Below are 26,108 nucleotides of genomic sequence, written 5' to 3' on the forward strand. Positions count from 1 at the left end.
CATATATAAACATGATTGAATCTTGATTCTTTGAACATAGCATACAAATCTTCAATGAACATGAATACTTTTGTGCTTCCAAATGAGTGCCCAAGAGCCCCAGTAAAAGATGGCATATATCTCTCATCAACCATCCCGATGTTTAGGGAAACTCATCCAGAAAATATTATCCTCTGAAATCTCCCATAGAGCTTTTTCATACCTTCTTTACTCTTACCAAATGCTGTTTTTAGTACACAGAACAAGCACCAATGTTTGTGCCTCTGCAGAAGAAATGATGACATCTTTTTCAAATTGCTGCTACCACAGCCCCGCTTTACATGGCAGCCTCCCAGAAAAGTTGATTTAAAAACATGATTTTTTGAGTTTTTTTAATTATTTTATTGGGGACTTATACAACTCTTAGCACAACCCACATATATCGATTGGGTTAAGCACATTTGATCATGTGTTGCCATCACCATTGCAAAACATTTGCTTTCTAATTGAGCCCTTGATATCAGCTCCTCATGTTTCCCCCTTGCTGCCCACTCCCCACTCCCTCATCAACCCTTGATAATTTATAAATTATTGTTATTTTGTTATATCTTATGGTGTCTGGCATCTCGTTTCACCCACTTTTCTGTTGTTCATCCTCCATGGAGGAGATTATATGTAGATCTTTGTAATCACTTCCCCCTTTCTACCCCACCTTCCCTCCAACCTCATGGTATCACCACTCTCACCACTGGTCCTGAAGGATCATCTGTCTTGGATTCGTGTGTTTCAAGTTCCTATCTGTACCAATGTACACCCTCTGGTCTAGCCAGATTTGTAAGGTAGAATTGGGATCGTGATAGTGGTGGGAGGAAGTACTTAAGAACTAGAGGAAAGTTGTATATTTCATCGCTGCTACACTGCACCGTGACTGACTCATCTCCTCCCAATGACCCTTCTGTAAGGGGGCGTCCAGTGCCTACAGATTGGGTCTCCGTTCTGCACTCCCTCTCAGTTACAATGATATATTATTTTTGGTCTTTGATGCCTGATACCTGATCCCTTCAACACCATGTGGTCACACAGGCTGGTGTATTTCTTCCATGTGGGATTTCTTGCTTCTGAGCTAGATGGCCGCTTGTTTATCTTCAAGCATTTAAGACACCAGATTCTATATCTTTTGATACCCAGGCACCATCAGCTTTCTTTACCACATTTGATTTTGCACACATTTGACTTCAGTGATCATTTTGTGAAGGTTTGCACCCGATGATATGATTTATTTCTTCTTTGATGTCTGATACATGGTCCCTTCTTCAGCTCTGGTCACAAAGGCTAGTGGGCTTCTTCCAAGATGTTTTTAATGAGATTTGTATTGACTTTATTATACCTCCGACATAGGTTCTTTTCAGCCACTCCTTCCACAAAGTAGATTACTTAAAGTCATTCAGTCCCCACTTCTTTCACTTAGCATGTCCCTCCTAGTCCTATATTACTCCTGCACTTGATATCCTGACCAAGATTGTGGTTGCTTAATGCTGATCGCTGTGTGCTACATCCCACTAACTGGCATACAAGGGCCTAATGATAGAATTTATCCTTAAGAACAGTTTCCAGGGGGAAGCTTGAAAATCATCCTTAGCTTTGCATGAGATGATTTAAAATGCATGATGTTCCCCTAACTTGAAACAAAGTAATGCACGGGTTCTCTTACAAATTGTCTGTCATTGCAATTGAGAGATTCAATGAAACAGTTGTGCATCTGTGGTCAGGGTCAATGACTACGAATGCCAATGACTTGGTCTAGCTAAGAATGGTGAAGTAGGTATAACGTAATTACATCTAGTCGACATGTGTGTGCATACCTCCTTGTGGAATTTGGAATATGATTTCTGAATTGGATGCAGTGATTCTATTCCAAAATGGAGACCATAATTAGGATGCGTATACACAGATATAGATACATACAAGAGATTCAAGACACAGAAATAGAGCTTGTTTCTATGACCAAGTTCCTGAAAACGATGCTCATGAGTGTTCTTCCCACAAAATAGAGGCTGTAAGATTTTATCAGCCCTCCTTATTTCAATTCCAGGTCCTAACCAAGAGTATTGTCAGTACCAAGGCAGATAATTCTGCTCTCTTTCAGTTTCTGGCTCTTTCAAAGAAATACCAAGGAAAACACCCAATGGGCCTTGGACACACTAAAAACCTTGTGTCCCGTTGAACATTTAAGTAGCAGAGTTGGAAAGGGAAATAATGAACTTTCAACAGAAATGATCAGAATCAATTAGTGGAAGCATCTCCTTGTGGTTCAGCAAGAGAAGAGGCTGAGTACCATCTTTTAAAGTGTTGACCTCACGCCCATATATATAGTCACCCATAACCGAGGATAGAAGATCACCCCTGGGACCAAGCAGACGCCACTTTATTCTAAGCTCCATAAAGATGCACCGTGCTATTATTGTAAGGGAGCAGAGGATGACTTTAAATCCCCAATTCCTTGGAGATGTGGGATCGTCAGAGTGGCTGAGGAAAACTGATGTCAGCGTGTTTACAGAGGTAAAGCCTCAGTGATTGGTCTAACCATCAGAGATGGGAGCAGGCCCATGCTTCCGCACACAGTATGAAGGTACAATTCACCAGGGAGGCACCAGGGAAAGTTCTTCAATGTGGTCGCAGGTGTTCCTAAAGAGAGGATTGATTTCTGGATCTATGGAAAGATGAAAATGGAATTATTTCATTTTCTCTGAAACTCGCAAAGCTAAAAACATAAAACTGTGGAGAACCAAGCAACCTCGAAGCAGTGCCTTAAGAAACCCAGAGTTCAAAAGTATAAAAAAGATCAGACTTATTGGCCCAATCTGGTGGACGCTGGGGGAACCTTTGAGGCTGTGATGCTTAGACACCTTTCAAACCTGAAACTGAACCTACCCTTGATATCCACTCTATCAAGTAGCAGACTTCCAAAGGACATATTAACCCTGAGGAGGCAAGTACTCCCACCTCAGTCAGCCATATAATACAAAAGGGCAGTATTTGCCCCCAAATGAGTCTCAGATACAGGAAAGATTTAAAAATGGAAAAATGGTGCACAGGGAGGAAGTGGGAAGTGTGTTGTTACCTTTAAGGGATTGCAACTCATGTTAGGAAATAACATATAAATGTTTTGAGTTGTTAAGTGGAAAATTAATTTTCTCTGTTAGTTATTACCCAAACTACAACATAAATTAATTATTTTTAAAGTATTGCATTCTTGCATATTAACATAAGGAGAAAATTTTGAGATTGTGAAATATTTCATTTTACATTGATTCAAAAAAATCAATAACAATGAAAGTAGCATAAATCAAATAACATACTGCATTGACCAAATATGTTGCTTTAATGTTTTATAAAGCAAAAATATCCCTTTAAGGAGTAAGGTGTGCCTGACCCAAGCAATGGTAATTTCAATAATTTCATATGCATGTGAATGCTGTATACTTAATTAGAAAGATATATATATCAATACCTGTGAATTATGATGCTGGAAAAGAATATTTTAAGTACCCTGCACTGCCCGAAGGAAAATAATCCTGTGTTGGAAGTACAACCAGAATGCTCCATAATAAGAAGAATGGCGAAACTTTGTCTCATTGACTTAAAACTTACTTATCAGGTGGACCAATCCTTGGAGAAAGACACCATGCTTGGAAAACCAAGTGAATGAAAGAACGACTCAATAAGATGGATTGACTCCATGGCTGTAACACTGGATATACATAACAATGCTTATGAGGAGGGTGCAGAACCAGGCAATGACTCACTGTCACTACTACAGCCATTTCATTGGATAAATCTGCTTACAAGATCTCTTTAAAGTGTTGAGAACAAGGATGTTGCAATGAGGAGTAAGGTGTGCCTGGTTCAAGCCATGGTATTTTCAATCGTCTCATATGCATAAGAAAATTGGCCATTGAATAAAGAAGAACCAATGCATTTGAATTATGGTGCTGGCAAAAAACATATTGAAAGTACTTGGACTGCCAAAAGAACAAATAAATCCCTCTTGAAAGGAGTATACTTAGAATGTTCCTTAGAGGCAGGGATTGCAAAACTTTGCTTAAGGAACTTTGTATATGGACCAGGAGAGATCAATCCATGAACAACATCATGCTTGGTTAAGGAGTGGGGAAGTGAAAAAAATGAAACAGCAGAAGACTATCAACCAGATGGACTGACATGGTGGTTACATGGATGGACTCACCCCTAAGGAAATTGTAAGAATGGCGCAGCACAGGCTAGAGTCTCATACTGTGGTACAGAGGGTGGCCATGAGTCACAACCATCTCTACTACACCTCACAACTTTATTCAGAAGTCAACAGCATCTGAAAACAACATCCATATGGTAAAGATGAAGAAAGAAATTTCAGATAGGTCAATTGCCAGATTGAGAAACCAAGGGTAACTTCCCTTCTCTCTGTTCCGCCCAATGGGCTTTGGTCTCCCCACTCTCATCTTGCTGCATAAGGAAGTTGATGTTCAATCAGCACAGTCCAATGTGAACATATCCTCAGTTGTTTGCTGTTGGCCTTGCCCAGTTTGACCAGCCAACGATGATGTCTTGACATGGGACAAGTCTGCCGTGGATCACGGACTGCAGGCAACTTCCCAAACAATCCAGACAAGAATGTCAGCCTTCCATGTGGCTGGTAACATTCTATCTAACTCTTTAAACTAGCATTACACAAGACTATGAGATTTAATAGTAAATAGCACATTCGATTTTCATGGATTCTTGCTGTTTACAATTTGTTGATAATTTGTGTGTATATGTTTATAGCATTGAATACACTTTGTAAAAGAAAATTCTAACTCTAGTTTTCACAAAAAATTAATTTCAAGTAAGTTATGAATTATGTTGTGAATTACTTAAATAGCTAATAGTTAGTGGCTTCCCAAACTAGAGAGGACCTTTGAAAATCATCTCACATTTTCTATTCCATTAAGTACAATGAAATAAAAACTTACTAAAGTGGAATATAAGTAGCAAATGAGTTCAAACTATCAATTTCTCAGACCACAAATTACAACTTTAAAGTATGATTTTAACACCATAAAATATGGTTTGCTATATATGACCTGTCTTTTTTGAACTAATAAAATATTCATATGTAATAACACTTTAAGAAGGAGACTTTTACACTTAAATGTTAACATTACATCTTCTTTTTCTGTGATACTTATTTGGAGGAGATTTCCCTTGGTTAAACATTTTATTTTCTTAAAGGCGTGAGGCAGAGTAAAAATTCTTAATGTGGTTCTTCTACCCACGTTTCTGTAACTTCCACCAAGTGATTGGTGGAACAGTGCAAACAGGACACGAGTAACATGAATGGAGGGGGTTGATCAGTTTCAGTTGCCACCAGTCACATGTTCAAAACCATCAGTTGCTATGCATGAGAAAAATGAGGCTCTCTCCTGCCTAGTGAATTAGTGTCCCAGAAACCCACAAGGGTAGTTCTACTCTCTTCTGTAGATTCTCTGTAAGTCTGAATCAACTGGATGGCAATGAATGTGTTTGTTTGTGTTTGTTCATTTGTAGCTATCAGGGTGAGCCATCCTGGCAAGAAGAAAGGGAAAGACCAGAACCATTGGAAGAAGTGTTCCCAGTACAGCACATTTAAGAGGTCTTGTCTGAAGTGCAGAGATTGAGCGCAGAGGCACCAGAATCTTAGGAATAAAGACCATGAGTCCAAGTAAAGGAGTCACATTGAAACTCCAAGACTGTGAGGCAGAAGAGTGGGCTGGCTTTCTGGCCACAACGGAAGAGGCCAAGGGACCACATGGCTGAGAAGTTGAAGACTGCGGAGAAAATTGGCTACTGATGAGGAGAACTGCTGCTATGGACCAGTGACTATATCCCTTTCTTGTCTGGCCCTGGCTTGTGGCACCCTGTTGTTTCCTAATAAACCCCGAAAACTGTGAGTATTGTCTGAGATTTGTGTGGCCATTGAAACAAATGATCAAAGCCAATGTATCAGTCCAGTGCTGTGGGAGGAATGGCTGATGTCAGATTAGGTAAATAAAGGTGAAGGGCAGAGGGATCTCCGATCTCTACCTTATTGCAATACGGACGTGAAAGGAGGTTGGATGTGGCCTCTTGATTTATTTGCTGCAATGTTCCTTAGGTTCCTAATCTGATCTGTAACAGAAATGGAATGAGAATACACGCTCGTGTGACTGACTGTCTTGTCTACATTATCTTTCCTAAAATTTCAGGAAATAGGCAATGTTTTTAAAGATGCAATTAAGCACTTAGTGCGTGAAAAAACACCTGATTTCTTCCTTCACATCATAAACATAATGCTAAGCTTCTCCTTAACTTTGTTGAATCAGTGAATTTGTGTATATGGATGAATGTGTTTTAGTGTGATTATACTGTTTTCTGAGTATCTAGAATTAATGTATATATTTCTCTATGACTCCTTGAAAATAAATGAGATTTACACAAAATAATTTAAATTTAACTGGCAACAATTTTTGTAAACATTGCTGTTGTTGCTAAGTACTATAGAGCATAATTTTAATTCATAGTGGCCCCCACTCACTACGGAATTGGCTTGGTTGTAATATGTACATATATCGCTTTCTTGTTCTGTGGATGAAATATTAGCCTACTAGCCAAAATGCTGACCATTGGAACAACAGCTACAAAGTTGAATTATTTGCCTTCTTCAAATGCGGTAGCCACAGAAACCATCTGGAATAGGGCCACTCTAACCTCTTCAGCAGCATAGCTTTCAGTTAGAATTGACTTCATGGCAGTGGATTTAGTTTTGTGTTTATTAAGCATAGAAGCAGCTCTTTCTCCCAGGGATCCACTGGAAAAGTTTAATTGGCAGGCTTCCAAAAAACAACTGAGTGCTTAGCTATCGCAACGCTAGTGCTGTTTATTACTTTGTTTTAATTTTTCCCATAATTATCATGAAATCTTAATACTAGTGTTCAACATTTTATGTTTCTGTCTGTTTCCACTGTCTGCATTTGATTGTTTGAGAATCTTTCAATGAAATATTAAACATTCCCATATTAGCATACAAACCATGCTTAGAATAATTTTTTTATTTCTTATATATTTAGGACACTAAGCCATTTTGTTGAAAAAAATGTGCCCTTGAACAGTAATAACAATGGTAAGGCAATAAAGCTGACTGACACCTATCCCCTAGGTTTGGCCCTGCACCTGTCCCTATAGTTGTTGTTGTTGTTGTTGTTAACTACCACTGAGTGTTTTGTGACTCATAACGCCCTTGTGTACAGGACAGCAAAAGACTCCCCAGTCTTGAACCATCCTCAACATTGTTCTTATATCTAAGGCCACTGTTGCAGCCTTGCCTGAGATCCATTGTGTCCAGGGTCTTCCTCTTTTATGAAGGCTCTCTGCTTTACCAACCATGACATTCTTTTCCAGGGTTTGATCTCTCCTAACAACATATCCAAAGTATGTGAGGTGTGGTCTTGTCACCCTTGCCTCTAAGGAACATTCAGGCTACTTCTCACAAGACACATTTTTTTCTTTGTTCTTTTGGCAATACGTGGTATTTTCAATATTCTTTGTCAGCACCATAATTAAGATGCATGAATTCTTCCATGGTCTTGATTATTCAATATCCAACTTTCTCATGCATATGAGGAGCCTGAAGATACTATGGCTTGAACAAGAAGGACCATAACCCTCAAAGTAGCATTCTTGTTTTCCAACACTTTAAGGAGTTCTCGCAGAGCAGATGTATCCAATGCAATGCATCACTAGATCTCTTGGCTGCCGCTTCAACGCCCATTGATTTTGGAACCAAGCGAGACAAAATCCTTGGAAACTTCCATCTTTTCTCCATTTATCATAACGCTACCTGTGGGTCCAGTTGTGAGTGTTTTGGTAATCTTCACATTGAGTTATAAACCATACTTGAGACTGTCGCCTTTTATCTTCATCAGCAAGTGCTTTAAGTCCTGCCAACTTTTATCAAGGAAGTTTTATCATCTACATATCACAGGTCGTTAGTAAATCTTCCACCAATCCTGATGCCACGCTCTTGTATATTTAAGCCATCTCCTTTGATTATTTGTTCCGTGTACAGGTTGAATAAATATGGTGAGTGGATACAATCCTGATGCACACTATTCCTGATTTTAAACTGTACACTATACCCTGGATCTGTTGGCACACTTGCCTCTTGATGCACATACAAGTTACTCGTGAGGACAATGGAATGTTCTGGAATTTCCATTCTTCTCAAAGCTATCCATACATCAAGTTAGAGATTCAAAGTTCTAGACCTGGATTTTTTTACATTTTAAGGGAAAATATACTTGCAATGTTGAAGAAATAATCGAGTTGCAATATATCATGAAAAGTTTTAAATTAGGTCAATAAACAATTTCCGCTAGAAAATTTTGCTCTCGTGTGGTATTTGTTTCTGTTTGCAGTATACGATTTTGTTTTATGTTTCTGATTTTTTAAATCAATTTAAGGTAAAAAAATCTCTAAAGAAATCTTACAATATTCTATATAAAAAATAGAGTCTATAGGTTCAGGTATCTGCATTATTTTCCTGAGGTGTTACTGAGTGTAAGGGATCAACTAAGGACTCAACAAGTATGTTTTCCAGAAGAGAGAATGAAGAAGCATCTACATGTTGACATTTTGTCAAAGGTTGTTAACTGGGATATTGAACATAGAAGTAAATATATTGTTTCTTACTATAAGATATGCAAATGCCATATAAGCAAAATGTGAGAGGTGAATCAGAATAAACACGTATTATTGAATTATTATTAGAAGAGGTTCTCAAAGTGTGGTTATCAAACCAGTAGCATAAGCATCATCTGTTTGTTAAAATTCCAAATTATACTAGAAGTATAAGTCCAACCTCCTAATTAGAGGATAATGCACAACTTGATATAGATGAGTGTATGTGTAAGTGTATTTTCTAGTTCATTGACTGGGAACACCTAAAAAAATGGCATTCCAGTAAGAGTGTCCAAAGTGTATAAGACAAAGTTTTTTAAAAGTCTTAACATTGTTCCTCTAAGGAGCATTCTTGTCTTAATTGTTCCAATACAAATCTGTTTGTCCTTTCAGCAGTCCATGGTATTTTCAATCTCCTCCAGGCCCACAATTCAAATGCGTCTATTCTTCTATGGTCTTCCTTGTTCAATGTCCTACTTTCACATGCATGTAATGCAATGAAGAATACCATGGCTTGGGTCAGGTGCACCTTAGTCCTCAAAGAAACATCTTTGTTCTTCAATACTTAAAAGGGCTTTCTTCCAGCAGATTTACCCAATGAAACACATCTTTTGATTGCTTGATAGCTGCCTGTGGATCCAAGCACAACAAAATCCTTCACAACTTCAATCCTTTCTTCGTTGGTCCAGTTGTGAGGATTTGGGTCTTCCTTACATTGAGTTTAATTCATACTGAAGACTACAATCCTTCATCTTCATCAGCAAGTACTTCAAGTCTTACTCACTTTCAGCATGCATGATGTGTCATCTGCATATCGTAGGTTGCTAATAAGCCATCTTCCAATCCTGATGCCACACTCTTCCTTATGTAATACAGCTTCTCTGGTAATTTGCTGGCATACAGATTGAATAAGTAAGGTGAAAGAATACAATCCCGAAGCACCTTTCCTGATTTTAAACCCTTGTTCCCTTTGCACAACTGCCTCTTGATCCATGCACAAGTTCAGAATGGACACAATGACATTCCTTGTTCCACATCCTCTTTTGAATCCCGCCTGCACTTCTGGCCGTTCCCTGTCCATGTCCTGATGCAACTGTGTTCAATGATCTTAAGCAAAGTGTTCCCCGTGTGTGATATCAATGACACTGTTCTACAGTTTGAGCATTATTTTGGGTCATCTTTCTTTGGAATGGATCGAATATGGATCTTTTCCAGTCAGTTGGCCAAGTAATTGTCTTCCAAATTTCCTGGTACAGATTAGTGAGTGCTTAGAGTGCTTCTTCAACTTTTGCAAACATTTCAGTGAATATTCTATCAATTCTTGGAGCCTTATTTTTGGCCAATAGATTCAGTGCGGTTTGAACTTCTTCCTTCAGCGCCATTGGTTCTTGCTTATATGCTATCTCCTGAAATGTTGGACTGTTGACTAGTTCTTTTTGTTAAAGTTATTCTGTATTCTTCCATCGTCTCTTGATGCTTCCTGAATCATTCAATATTTGCCTGCAGAATCCTTCAAGTGCAACATAAACTATTAGCAAAATAGAAATTGGGATGTTAGATAGACAGATGCTAGATAAATAGATAATGGATAGGTTTTTAGTTATCACTGAGATGATTCTGACTAATTGAGTTATCATTGAATTGGTTTCTGACCCTTTGTGAAACATAATAAAACATTGTGCCAACCTCACAATTTTTATGATACTTGAGTCCCTTTTTGCAGCCACTACATCAGTGCATCGCATGGAGTTTCCTTCTTTCAATTGATCTTCTGCTTTACAAACATGCTGTCCTTCTCTGAGGCCTAGTCTCTCCAGATAATATGTTCAATAACTGGCTGATGAATGGACAGATGACTGTGTGGATTGAGAATTTAAAACATTGATTACATAGAAAAATAAATAGTGGTCTGAGGGAAAGAGAGGAAGCCCTTTGACTGGATGGCTGTAACAATGGTCTCTAGCATCACAATTGTACATCACAGAAGCCTGAAGCACTTCATTCTGTTGTACATAGAGTCCCAGTCAAACCTACTGATGACACCTAACACAAACAATACTTTCTGAGATGTCTGGAGTTCTCGAGGGTGAGGGAAGTGGCAGGGGAGGTTGATGTGGATGGTCTTCAAAGAATTTACATAAGATAAGCTATCATTCACAATGCTAGCCTACTGCAAGTAACCCTGCTGGTATAGTGGTTACACATTTGGCTGCTAACTGCAATATTAGCAGTTCAAATCCACCTGGTGCTCTTCAGGAGAAAGATGGGTGTTCTACTCTCATAAAGAGTTTTGGTCTCCTTGGATAGAGACCATCTCCATTTCCATTTAAGTTGGTGGGAAAATTATTCTTCAAGGCTGTGTTTCAAAGGAGAATAGTAACTTTTTAATACAAATAGTTGTGGACCTTTTGTTCCTTTCAAGTAATTAACAACTTATAATCCATTCTCTAAACAAAAGGTTTCTTGCCTTTTGTCAATTTCCCCCTTCTTTGTCATGATACCCTGTAAAAATTGAAGCATCTGAAAATTGAAATAAATTTTTGTTTTAAAAGTTACAGCCTTGGGAATTCATAGTCATGGAAACTACTCTATCCTATAAGGTTGAAATTCATTATAAGATCTATGCTATTCTGATGGGGGTGGGGGGACAGGATACATCCGCAATGTCTATGCCAGTGCTTAGGCTCCCGGGTTACAAATAAGGTTGGTATCATTCTAAGTGATATGTGAGTCTAAGGACAGGCTGCTGGCTGAAGTGCAGCTATTTCAGAGTATTAACTAGTGTTCATACTTAAATGTCCTTTACTTCCTGTGCAGAAAACATTTTCTTTGAGACTAAAGGGGGAATAGTTGGAATCTGAGAGTGATTTCTTGATCAGAAACTAAAAAATAATTTCCCTCATGTACAGTCGTCAAAATACCATCATGGTTAACTAAGCTGATGGTGTCCAGCTACCAAAAGATATAGCACCTGAGGTCGCTGAAGACAATGGGTGCATAAACAAATGGGGTGAAGAAAGCAGAGGGTGTCCTGCTACCAAACGATATAGCACCTGAAGCCTTAAAGCCATCTAGCTAAAAAACAACAAAGCACACATGGAAGAAGCACACCAGTCTACCCTGATACAAAGCGGGTGCACAGGCAAATGCGGTGAAGAAAACTGACGGTACTGGGCTTTCAAAATATATAGAATCTGGGACCTATAGGTTGGAAGATAAAGAGTGGGGCCATCTAAGTAAGAAACAATAAAGGCCACATGGAAGAAGCACACCAGCCTGTGAGATAACAAGGCATCAAAGGGATCAGGTATCAGGCATCAAAGACCAAAATATAAAGAAAATCATAGCATTGTGAAAGAGGGGGAATGTGGAGTGGGAACCCAGGGAACATGTGTGGGAAATTGGACATCCCCTTGCAGAAGGGCTGCAGGAAGGAAAGGAATCAGTAAGGGTACATTGTAGCAATGATGAAATATACAATTTCCCTCTAGTTCTTCAATGCTCCTCCAACCCCAATCCTGATTCAATCTTACATATCCGACTGGTCCAGAGGATATTCACTGGCACAGATAGGAACTGGAAATACAGGGGATCCAGGACAGATGTAACCCTCAGGCCCTGTGGAGAGAGTGGCAATACCAGGAGGGTGGAGTGAAGGTGAGGGAAGAAGGGGGAACAGATTACAAGGATCAACATATAACCTACTCCCTGGGGGACAGACAGCAGAGAAGTGGATGAGGGGAGACGTTGGATGGTGTAAGATATTATAAATAATAATAATTTACAAATTATCAAGTGTTCAAGGGGGAGAGGGGTACAGAAAGGGAGGGGGGGGAAACAAGGAACTGATACCAAGGGCTCAAGTAGAAAGCAGGTGTTTTGATAAGGATGATGGCAACATGTGTACAGGTGTGCTTGACACAATTGATGTATGTATGGATTGTGATGAGTTGTATGAGCCCCCAATAAAATGATTTAAAAAGACAAGAAAATTTCAATAAACACAAAAAGAAAATTGGGGATAAAAACCACCATGAATTTTGTGAAGTTCTCTGAAAGAAGACAGCTGCTAAGGAGTCCTAGGGATGCTTTTCCTAATAAGCTAAAATGTAAATATGTAGATATTATATATGCATGAAACATATATGCGTGTGATATATCAATTAACAGAACTCTGAAACACACTGGCTTAAAAGTGAATGACTATCATTGCTACTGCAACTGGCACATTAATTAATCATGTTACTGCTTTCTGTTCTTTATGATTTTAGGATAATTGTTCAAATAAATTGTCTGCATTCACGTTGACTTTAAAAGTCTCACTCGTAGTTCATATAGAATGTGTACTTCAACTTTGCACAAAACATCATATTGCTGATGATTTAAAATTGTTCTTGAATCCAAATAAAATAACACTTGTAACCAGATTGAAAACTTCAATAGAGCAGACACAGAGTTGCCCTTTGATACTCCTGGAAGAGAGTTACAACCCTCTCTGAAATGGGAAAATTGTTCAGGAACATTAATATTTTAAAGATATGAAGGAGTTTGATACTACAAAACTTAAGTATTGATCCTAAGAAAGGCCACAGTCCAAAAGAATTGGCATATATAGAAGAAATGAGCAAACAATATTTTTTTTGTTTAAAGTACTCTAACATTATTCTGATAACGCTGTATTTCATTCATAGTGTTCCATTATTGCTTCTTTTCCTTCAATCTCCCTGAAGCTCAGGCTATTTTCTGACTCTTTTTGTTATTTTTTTTAACCTCATGTATGCCATAGCTGGCAATTAGGTGGTGTAAACGTAGAAGGGATAGTTTTTAAAATTAAGAAGTCTGGGGTTTTATTATAAAGTATTTTTGGCATTTCTTGCTCCAACTTGCTAGTAGTCACCTTTGGTATAAAAATAGTCTTGCACATCAATAATGTATTCAAAACAAAATTTGGTCAGCTTTCTGATCTACAAATTTCTCCTAACTGTGCGGATGTTAGCAATACAGGAAAAGAAGACGAATATGATGGCTTTATAGTATGGGAAAAAATTATGGAAAGCAGTGTTGTGGAATATAATATGTCATAAAAATAGCATTAAATTGTTCCCATGATGAGAAAAATATAAGTTTACCTATATAAAAGGTTTTCCACTGAAGTTATGTATTTGTGTTAATATACTGTGATGACATAGTCATTAAGCATTCTACTGCTAACAGCAAGGTCAGCGGTTTCAAACCTCTAACCAGCTCCATGGGAGAAAGATGGCCCTTTCTACTCCCATAAAAAGTGACAGTCTCAGAAACTCACAGAGACATTCCAACCCTCTCCTCTAAGGACACGCATTGGCTCCATGGAAGTGGGTTTGGTTTGGGCTCATACTGGTCCACAAGGCATTCACCAGAATTTTACAAAAGAAAAAAAAAGAAGTCCATTTGATGAACGTCAATAGATCCCTCTGCATAGTATTCAGTATAAAAGCAAACAAAGGTCTACAACAATCTAATTTTGGTCTTGCTTCAGAAAGCTATTATTGCTTCAGGATTTTTCCCTCAGCTCTCTCAGGAATACTCCCCAAAGACTATTCCAAAGATGAAACTAGGGAGATAAGATTCTCCACTGCACGCATCTCTCTGCAAATGTGGCACCTAAAATAATTACGTACCAGAAATACATCAGGTCTCGGGATGCAGGAGAATAAATCTCAGAGAAGATCCAGCCCACATCACCAAGATTGCTCTCCTGTGACTGATTTCAGGTTAGTCTACCACCCTCTCTCAACTGAAGAAAATCCACATCTTTCTCATCTTGATTATAACTTATTGTCATGGTTCCTGGCTTTTCTACACCTCTTCCTTCTTTCAATCGCTAATTAAACTGAGTAAGAGAGGCCAGCAGAGGTTGAGTGCCTTTGTTAATGCCTGTTTCTCTTCTAATGAATCCCACAAAAGTATCCCTAAAGCAAATTATCTCATTTTAAGGAGGATTATTCTAAGTAACATGAGATAAAGCACTAATGGATAATCCTTTCAGCCTGAGGTATATATTAGAATGGGGGGGGATGTATTATATATATCACAACTAAAAGACCTTGAATTGAAACAAAAATGACTACACGTGAGCGTGGAAGAAACTGCCATGATCATCATACCTGAACATCGATTAAATAAAGGCAATAGTTGAACTTGAGGTTAGGTTGACATTTTGGAGAAAAATTAAATATGTCCATATGTTTAACAATAGTCTCCAAATATTCATGTCATCCACGTATTAAATAACTTCCATATTTATTAAATTTAGATTTGGGAGTAAGGTAAACAAAAACATAAATTAAGCAACTGACATATTCATAAGAAATAAGGGGAAGCAAATGAGAACCTGATGGAGGAAAAACAAAATAAAATATCAGCAGAAAAAAGCGTAAGTTTCACAGAGGAAATGGTGCATGATCTAGGTCTCATCAGATGAATAGATCTCTAGGAAGTTACTCTAGGGGACAACAGAGGATCTATCATGTGCAAAAACAACAACAAAACCCGTAGGCTTGAGTGCGGGCTTTGTGAACATGGTTCGAGTAAATGGTAGAGAATGGTGAGTTGATATCACAGAGAGCATGAGTAAGACCAGAGACCAGATTACAGAACCGCCTATGTGCTACAAGTAGGAGTTTCAAAGTCCAAAGTATGTGAAACAATGCAGTGGTAAGATGAGAGTTACAGTTTTTTAAGAAAGCGCAAGGAAATTACCATAAATAATTATTTAGTTTGAATGACTCTATAAGCAGAATGATTACCATGACAAAGACTTACATTGTGGCAATAAGTCATTTAACGCCTTGTTAAATATCATGGAAAATTCTCCTTTTTTGGCGGTAGTCCCAAAAGTTGGTGTTCCAACCACAACCAAATTACTTCTTATAATGTTCTTGGACAGGGTTGATTATTTTTTCTAAAATTGTTCTTATATATGTAAATTATCTTTTGACAATTTGTCCATATATGATGTATTTTCTCCATTGAAAGCATCCAAAATATCTTTTCTCAAAAATGTGTCTAGACATTTACACAGCATGGTGTAATTTCCATGAGTCAAGATGCAAGGTGCACATCCTTAAAATAATATGACACTCTTTAAAACCCTTCAATTTTGAACCTAATTCTTTCTAGAGAAGATTCACTTTTCTCTTGCTCCCTTCTGGAGATAAAATCAGTTCATTTTTTCCTAATTTTTGTTTTACTGTAATTATTAATCTTTTAATAATATACATAGTACGCTTTATAATATTTCTAAACACAAGAAAGATTTTTAAGGAATATTTTCTCTTTTCTATTAGGTTTCAAGAACAAACCACTACAGATAATTTTCTCTGTTGTTGTTTTGTTTATCATTTTATTGGTGGTTCTTACAATTCTTATCACAATCCATACATACATCAATTGTGTAAAGCACATTTGTGCATTCGTTGCCCTCATCATTCTCAAAACATTTGCTCTCCTCTTAAGTTCTCAGCATCAGCTCCTTATTTTTCTCCCTAAGATTGACTTTTTAGGGGGGAAAATGTTCCTCATTCATGTAATCTTCATTTAAAGGATAAGTGAAATTAATATTGTTTTAGTATTTTTCCAATACTAAATATGATGTTCATTCCAGACATCCACTCTTTATCTTTCCAAGAGCCTCGTATTTGTTTTCTTGAAACTAGGTTGTACAGGAGCACTGGTTATGCATTGGCTGCTCACTGCAAGGTCAGCAGTTGGAACCCACCAGCTGCTTGACAGGAGAAAAGTGAGGCTTTCTGCTCCCGTGCAGATTTATAGCCTCAGAAACCCAAAGGGGAAGTTCTACTCCATCCTATGGGCCTTCTGTGAGTTGGAATCAACTTCGTGAAAATGAGTTTGACTTTTTGAGCTTAGGTATGTATAACATATATGCACTTTCTGTTTGTGGGGTAAAACATTCTTTAAAATTGGAACATATGAAAGTGTTTTATGTGTATCCAGACTCTGTGACATATTCTAAAAGACTGAAATTAAAAGACTAGAAAAGAGTCAGGGAAAATAATTTATGATAAAAGATGCTTAACTTATTTAGAAAAATTAAGCCTACAGTTTGTATCAGAATGATTGTCATATGGAAAACCAGAGAAACATGACTTTGTAAGACATGACAAAATCATAAAAATTTATAAATTAGCAAGCGTTCTTGAGGGACACAGGGTGGGGGATAAAGGGGAAAATGAAGAACTTACACCAAGGGCTCAAAGAGAAAGCAAGTGTTTTGAGAATGATATTGGCAACAGATGTACAAATGCGCTTGACACAATGGATGGATGTATGGATTGTGATAAGAGATGTATGAGCCCCCAATAAAATGATGTTTTCAAAGAAAGAAACATAATAAACACCAAGATATTGTGAATATAAAACTATTGTCAAATAAGAACACTGATAATATTGTAGGTGTGTACATGGAAGTCTGATTTTGTTCAGGCAAACTTTGTTTCTCAACATAGAAAATAGAAGCTTCTTCAACACATTGTCTTAATTAATGTTCACAGAAATATTTGCTTTCCACAGAAGTATAAAGAATGGAAAAAATTAAAGAATGAAATAATTTTAAAACAAACTTACATTTAGTGAGTCTGTCAGTCGGTTAGTTAATAAATGGAAAAATTACATGTGGAGATGAAAGGGCATCCATAATCTATCTCAACTGTGACCTAAGAGCGAGCTCAAATGGAAAAAATAAAAGAGCAAAGCCACAGTCTCTAAAATAAAATCTAGGACTGGAGGTGCTGAAGAAACTAATAAACAAAGTCAGGCAGTGTTGTTTATTAGTTTTAATGTTCTTCACTAAGAAGGAAAAGGGAAGCCTTGGTAGATGGACATTTTCCTCTTAAATGTAAAATTTGAAACAAAAATTAAAAGAATATGAATTCAAGTTGTAACGAATGGCAATGGATTTGATTTTAACTTCTGGAAGGGAAATCTTTTCAATTACCTAAAATCTCCTGCTTTTTACGATCAATTTTCAAAAAAATTAAGACTTTTATTTTTCTAAAAAACCATTAATGAGGGCTGGGAGATCAAAGGGAGATGATATCAAGGAAATCTATGTTGGGAACTGTTTGTGGAAGCAATCACACAATTCTGTTTGACAAGATTGAACTATGGAAGACTGTGACATATGTATTAACCCCCAAGTAATAACGAATTAAAAGAAAAAATAAAAGCCTAGATCCAGACATGGGTTTGGGGCTCACACTAAACCCTAGCTCAAAGTTAAGAACAATTAGTCCTTAGACAAGGCCCTGCTTGATACTCGCCCTCAGGACGAGAACACAGAAGACGTGGGTGATATAGTGAAATGTGACTAAGGACGTAGATGGTACCTGCTCTCAGATAAAATAGAGTCTGAGTCTTAAAGGCTTGTTTCCAAGCAACCAGTCATCTCGTGGGAGGTCAGATAAGTCCGTGGGGAAAGGCACACCATCATCAGTCACTGAAGAATCGTAAACCAAATAACCTGACATTGTTGGGGGGGGGGGTTAGTATCAGAGCCTAATTTATGAGAAACCGGTGGACAGAGGTCTAACGTTGACTGTGGGAGCCCAAGATTCATCTGTGAAGCTACTCAAGAAAGACATTTCCAGAGAACGCCCTCTATCTACAACTGGCAGATGGGAGGGGCGTGGTTACTATACAGAGAGCTTTGGAAAGGTGAATCTAGACGAAAAAAGGCATAAATCTGAGTTGAATCATTGAAACTTGGTCATTAGATCCCCTCTTACTGTGCATGCTGGACCTGATCCGGGTTCCTAAATTGTATCTATTTTGCTTTGTATTGATCTGTTTGGTTTTCGCTTGTCCATATTAGGATGTATCTCAGAGGTAACTCATCATTGGAGGTCACTTTCTAAAAGTTGTGTTATTTGTTTGTTGATTTTGCGATAAATGGGACCCAACTTTGATGGATCTATAGAGACTGCAGTTAGAATAAGGGTTTTGTGGGGAGAAGGGTGAGTGGTGGAGGGGGTGTGAAAGGGAGATGATGTCAGGAGTCCATGTAGAAAAAGAATGTTTGGAAATGTATTGTGTTAGCAAATGTACAATTCTGCTTGATGTGATTGAACTATGGGTTGTTGTATATAAATGATAAATGATATATAATGATGCTATATAAATAATAAATAAAAGGCTATTAGTATGATAATCACCCCTGAAAATATAACAGGTTTATTTAAGTGACACTCCTTATTATCATCCGCAATGGTAAAAATTTGCACTATAAAATAAAACTTAGGGGAAGATGGCAACCAGGTTCAAAACTAGGAGCCGCTGGAGTACTACAGGAGGTGTTTGAAGGAGAACTGCCGTCCTGATGGAAGAGAACTTGGTGAATTTAGGACCACCACTGTCAACATAGGTTCAATTAGTACTGCAGATGGTTCAGCTTTGGTGAAGCTAGGAAATACTACAGTTATTTGTGGAATTAAATCAGAATTTGCAGCACCACCAACAGATGCCCCTGATAAAGGATATGTAGTTCCTAATGTGGATCTGCCACCCCTGTGCTCACCGAGGTTTCGGTCTGGACCTCCTGGGGAAGACGCCCAAGTGGCTAACCAGTTCACTGCAGATGCCATTGAAAACTCACAGATAATTCAGAAAGAGGACCTATGCATTTCTCCAGGAAAGCTGGCTTGGGTTCTATACTGCGATCTCCTTTGTCTGGACTATGATGGGAACATTTTGGACGCCTGCACGTTTGCTTTGTTAGCTGCTTTAAAAAATGTCCAGCTGCCGGGAGTCACCATAGGTGAAGAAACTGCCTTAGCCAAAGTTAATTTAAAGAAGAGGAGCCATTTAAATATTAGACATTATCCAGTTGCAACTTCCATTGCCATAGTTGATCACACTTTACTCATAGTTGACCCAACTGGATAAGAGGAACATCTGGCCACTGGAGCCTTAACGATAGTGATGGATGTGGAGGGCAAACTGTGCAGTCTGCACAAACTAGGTGGGAGTGGACTGACTGGCACTAAACTGCAGGACTGCCTGAGCCGAGCAGTTACAAGACACAAAGAAGTGAAAAAACTGATGCATGAAATAATTCAGAGTATGAAACCCAAGTAAACCACATCTTCCACACGTCTTGTAACAACGGGGTCTGTTAGCACTGTGCACCAGCCTTTGCATTCAATATCAAACCACACTCTTGATATTCCTTGTCTTCCGTAGGTCACTGTCACGTGCAGGAAACCCATTTTTTGGAAAGGCAATGACTTAGGCAAAACCACCCAAGGTTCATTAAATCATTTCCCTGTTTATTTAAAAATCATAGGGTTGTGCTTCTATATAAAGTTTGTACATCTAGCAATGTAAAATACCAACATGTTAAAAAAAAACAAACCCAAACCAAATGAAGTAAAAACTCAAAATACTTTTGATTCAATGTTCTTTTCAAAGAGAAAAAAATAAATAATGCGCGACGCAGAAAAATAAATAAATAAAACGTAAATAATGTTAAAGAATTTTACAAATCTAATATGGAAAATGTATTGGAACAGTGTACTACTCAAAGCTTTTAAATTATGACACAGCTGTAAATATTTTGGGCTTCCTTGGAGAATAATTCTAAATTGTTGCATTGCAGAACAAAAATTATTTTCCTGAACACAATGATAAAGCAATGGGTAGAAAGTACTTGATTTTTCACGAAGTGGTGGTGCACTAAATTTGGGATATGCCAAGTTTGAGGTATTGATGGGGCACAGGGAAGAAATCTTGTGTGATAGGTAGGAAATTACAGATTGGAAATTTATACAATTTGAAAATTCCAGAGCCTATATATAAGAAATGGCAATATTTGGGGGTGGGGGGGAATGTGGAGAATAAATTGTGAGTTGAAAAAGCAAGGGGAAGTGAAAAAGGAGAAAGAGGTAAAAAAGCAAAAGCAAATGAGGAGAAAAACTAAAATTGAAAATGAGGAAGATGGGAGATAGATTTTTTTAAAGAGAGAGATAAGCATGATGACATAAAAGAATTTAACGTGTACTGATCTCTCCCCACAGATAGGAGTGTAACTAGAGCTTCACATTACTAGAATAGCACTGTCAATCTCTATCTACTCACAGAAATATCCTTCATCTAATACACCCGTTCTCAACCTGTGGGTCACGACCCCTTTAGGGGTTCCAGTGGCCCTTTCACAGGGACCTCTCAATTCATAACAGTAGCAAAATTACAGTTATGAAGTAGCAATGAAAATAATGTTATGGTTGTGGAAGAAAGGTCACCACACATGAGTAACTGTTTTAAAGGTTGGGACATTAGGAAGATTGAGAACCACTGATCTAATAAAACTAAAAGGAAAAACTAATAATATCTTTTTGTAACTCCCTAAAAGTTGTGCTAGATGTAAAATTTATTCTTTCCTTTATAACGATATATTTGATGAATAAAAGGAAGATGGGAAGTGAATAATGAAGATGGAGAGAAATGGCTAGGTCGCCATAGAAACAGACATGTATTAAATACAAAGAGCAGTAGTTAAATACTCCTCTGCTACTTGAAAGGTGAGTTGTTTGAGCTCACCGACCACTCCATAGGAAAAGCCGTGATGACCGGCTTCCTTTGCTATGACAGCTTTGGAGTAAGCATCTGTATGAGCTGGAATTGACTCAATGGCTACAGGTTTGGCTTTGTTTTTGTTTTGTTTTTAACCCATAGTCCTGACCATATGACAGATGGGAAGTGAAGGAAATAGATAGATATAAAATTAATTTTAAATTTCAAGGAATTATTGGAATCCATATAAAGACCCTTTTTTCCTAATCTTTTTAAAGAACATTGAAACCAGAGAAGTTAAATGACTTAGTCTAGAGCAAAGTGATAGAGAGCACGCTAGATTCTAGATGCACCATGCAGCACTATATAACAAACAGATTTGAGAGATTGAGTAGTTAGAGAAGAGAGAGAGAGAGAGAGAGAGGAAGCAAGAGAGATAATGTACAGAGATCTTCATATACATGATTGGTCTAAATGATTGGAATCCACAGAGAAAACATCATCATGTGTAGACTATTCCATCTTTATCCCTAGTTCAATAGCAAGTACTAAGACATTTATATAAACAAGTGTCCTTTTCAGAAAACTCCTGATGATTTCAAGAATCTCACCAACACGATTGTTAGAAATATTGCAACAGAATTCATCCACAGTGTGCTTCTTTTGTTGCAGCTACACATCAGATACAGGCCATGGAAGGAGAAAATATGAGTTTCGCAAACGCATTTGTCTTGTTGGGTTTCTCGGATCACCCGTGGCTGGAGGTGCCCCTCTTTGGAATTGTTCTATTCTGTTCCATTCTAACGCTGATAGGAAACAGCGCCATCATCCTTCTTACCCTGATGGATTCCAAGCTCCAAACTCCTATGTACTTCTTCCTAGACAATCTCTCTGTCCTGGACCTCTGTGTCACCATAACCATCGCGCCCCAGCTGCTGTTCAATCTCTGGGGACCAAAAAAAACGATTGCTTACTGGAGTTGTATGACACAAGCCTATCTCTTCCACTGGACAGGATGCACGGTATGCACTCTGCTGGCTGTGATGGCCTAAGATCGCTATGTGGCCATCTGCCGACCACTCCAGTATACACTTATCATGCGCTCCCACGTGTGTATACAGCTGGCAGTAGCAGCCTGGTCCACTGGCTTAGTGAATTCTCTGATCCAAGCCACTCTCACTCTCCAACTTCACCGCTGTGGTCATCATATCCCAAACCACTTCTTCTGTGAGGTGCCTGAGCTGATCAAACTAGCTTGTGAAGACACCACTGCTAATGATCTGTGCTTAACTGTAGGAGCCATTCCCTTTGTACTGGTTGCTCCATTTTTGGTGCTGATTTCCTACACCTTCATTGTCAGGGCTATATTGAAGTTACCTTCAGCTGAAGGAAGGCGCAAAGCCTTCGGCACCTGTAGTTCTCATATGGTCGTTATCATCATGTACTATGGACCTGCCATCTACATGTATCCTTAGCCCCCTGCCAACAGAACTCAAGCCAAATTCATGTCTTTCTGCTATGCTGTTATCACCCCTATGCTGAATCCACTAATCTATACCTTGAGAAACAAGGATGTGAAACAAGCATTGAGGAGGATCATCCAATCCCAGAGGGGGTTAAAATCCTAACATATATAAACATGATTGAATCTTGATTCTTTGAACATAGCATACAAATCTTCAATGAAGATCAATAATTTTGTGCTTCCAAATGAGTTCCCAAGAGCCACAGTGAAAGATGGCATATATCTCCTCATCAACCATGCCGAAGTTTAGGGAAACTCATCCAGAAAATATTATCCTCTGAAATCTCCCATAGAGCTTTTTCATACATTCTTTACTCTTAGCAAATGCTGTTTTCAGTACACAGAACAAGCACCAATGTTTGTGCCTCTGCAGAAGAAATTATAATATCTTTTTCAAATTGCTGCCAGCCTCCCAGAAAAGTTGATTTAAAAACAAGATTTTTTTCTGTTTTTTTTAAATCATTTTATTGGGGGCTTATACAACTCTTAGCACAACCCACCTATATCGATTGGGTCAAGCACATTTGTTCATGTGTTGCCATCATCATCCTCAAAACATTTGCTTTCTAATTGAGCCCTTGATATCAGCTCCTCATGTTTCCCCCTTGCTACCCACTCCCAACTCCCTCATGAACCCTTGATAATTTATAAATTATTGTTATTTTGTTATATCTTATGGTGTCTGACATCTCGTTTTACCCACTTTTCTGTTGTCCATCCTCCATGGAGGAGATTATATGTAGATCTTTGTAATCACTTCCCCCTTTATACCCCACCTTCCCTCCACCCTCATGGTATCACCACCCTCACCACTAGTCCTGAAGGATCATCTGTCTTGGATTCGTGTGTTTCAAGTTCCTATCTGTACCAATGTACACCCTCTGGTCTAGCCAGATTTGTAAGGTAGAATTGGGATCATGATTGTAAGGTAGAATTGTAAGTTAGAATTGGGGGGAGGAAGTATTTATGAACTAGAGGAAAGTTGTATATTTCATCGCTGCTACACTGCACCGTGACTGACTCATCTCCTCCCAATGACCCTTCTGTAAGGGGGCGTCCAATGCCTACAGATTGGGTCTCCGTTCTGCACTCCCTCTCATTTACAATGATATGTTATTTTTGGTCTTTGATGCCTGATACCTGATCCCTTCAACACCACGTGGTCACACAGGCTGGTGTATTTCTTCCATGTGGGAAATCTTGCTTCTGAGCTAGATGGCCGCTTGTTTATCTTCAAGCATTTAAGACACCAGATTCTGTATCTTCTGATACGCAGGCACCATCAGTTTTCTTTACCACATTTGATTATGCACACATTTTTCTTCAGGGATCATATTGTGAAGGTTTGCACCCGATGATATGATTTATTTCTTCTTTGATGTCTGATACATGGTCCCTTCTTCAGCTCTGGTCACAAAGGCTAGTGGGCTTCTACCAAGATGTTTTTAATGAGATTTGTATTGACTTTATTATACCTCCTACACAGGTTCTTTTAAGACACTCCTTCCACAAAGTAGATTACTTAAAGTCATTCAGTCCCCACTTCTTTCACTTAGCATGTCCCTCCTAGTCCTATATTACTCCTGAACTTGATATCCTGACCAAGATTGTGGTTACTTAAAGCTGATCGCTGTGTGCTACATCCCACTAACTGGCATACAAGGGCCTAATGATAGAATTCATCCTTATGAACAGTTTCCAGGGGAAAGCTTGAAAATCATCCTTAGCTTTGCATGAGATGATTTAAAATGCATGATGTTCCCCTAACCTGAAACAAAGTAATGCACAGGTTCTCTTTCAAATTGTCTGTCATTGCAATTGAGAGATTCAATGAAACAGTGTGCGTCTGTGGTCAGGGCCAATGACTACTAATGCCAGTGACTTAGTCTAGATAAGACTGGTGAAGTAGGTATAACATAATTACATCTAGGCTACATGTGTGTGCATACCTCCTTGTGGAATTTGGAATACGATTTCTGAATTGGATGCAGTGATTCTATTCCAAAATGGAGACCATAAGTAGGATGCGTATACACAGATATAGATACATACAAGAGTTTAAAGACACAGAAATAGAGCTTGTTTCTATGACCAAGTTCCTGAAAACGATGCTCATGAGTGTTCTTCCCACAAAATAGAGGCTGTAAGATTTTATCAGCCCTCCTTATTTCAATTCCAGGTCCTCACCAAGAGTATTGTCAGTACCAAGGCAGATAATTCTGCTCTCTTTCAGTTTCTGGCTCTTTCAAAGAAATACCAAGGAAAACACCCAATGGGCCTTGGACACACTAAAAAGCTTGTATCACGTTGAACATTTAAGTAGGAGAGTTTGAAATGGAAATAATTAACTTTCAAAAGAAATGATCAGAATCAATTAGTGGAAGCATCTCCTTGTGGTTCAGCAAGAGAAGAGGCTGAGTACCATCTTTTAAAGTGTTGTGCCTCACACCCATATATATAGTCACCCGATAACCGAGGATATAAGACCACCCCTGGGACCAAGCAGACCCCACTTTATTCTAAGCTCCATAAAGATGTACCGTGTTATTAATGTAAGGGAGCAGAGGATGACTTTAAATCCCCAATACCTTGGAGATGTGGGATCGTCAGAGTGGCTGAGGAAAACTGATGTCAGCGTGTTCACAGAGGTAAAGCCTCAGGGATGGGTCTAACCATCAGAGATGGGAGCAGGCCCATGCTTCCGCACACAGTATGAAGGTACAATTCACCAGGGAGGCACCAGGGAAAGTTCTTCAATGTGGTCGCAGGTGCTCCTAAAGAGAAAATTGATTTCTGGATCTTGGAAAGATGAAAATGGAACTATTTCATTTTCTCTGAAACTCGCAAAGCTAAAAACATAAAACTGTGGAGAACCAAGCAACCTTGAAGCAGTGCCTTAAGAAACCCAGAGTTCAAAAGTATAAAAAACATCAGACTTATTGGTCTGAACTGGTGGACACTGGGGAACCTTTGAGGCTGTGATGCTTAGACACCTTTCAAACCTGAAACTGAACCTACCCTTGATATCCACTCTATCAAGTAGCAGAATCATAAAGGGCATATTAACCCTAGGGAGGCAAGTACTCCCACCTCAATCAACCATATAATACAAAAGGGCAGTATTTGCCCCCAAATGAGTCTCAGATACAGGAAAGATTTAAAAATGTAAAAATGGTGCACAGGGAGGAAGTGGGAAGAGTGTTGTTACCTTTAAGGGATTGCAACTCATGTTAGGAAATAACATATAAATGTTTTGAATTGTTAAGTGGAAAATCAATTTTCTCTGTTAGCTATCACCCAAACG

General features: G+C 38.4%; 2 pseudogenes; both read left to right on the top strand.

Moving 5' to 3' along the window:
• The first annotated feature begins 2,457 nt into the window (after positions 1 to 2,457).
• On the top strand, positions 2,458 to 19,845 carry LOC142440448 (exosome complex component RRP43 pseudogene; annotated as a pseudogene).
• A 2,108-nt stretch (positions 19,846 to 21,953) lies between these two features.
• On the top strand, positions 21,954 to 22,907 carry LOC142441278 (olfactory receptor 2G3-like; annotated as a pseudogene).
• The last annotated feature ends 3,201 nt before the right edge of the window (positions 22,908 to 26,108 follow it).

The sequence above is a fragment of the Tenrec ecaudatus genome, chromosome 2 (genome assembly GCF_050624435.1).
Source record: "Tenrec ecaudatus isolate mTenEca1 chromosome 2, mTenEca1.hap1, whole genome shotgun sequence".
Lineage (NCBI taxonomy): Eukaryota > Metazoa > Chordata > Mammalia > Afrosoricida > Tenrecidae > Tenrec > Tenrec ecaudatus.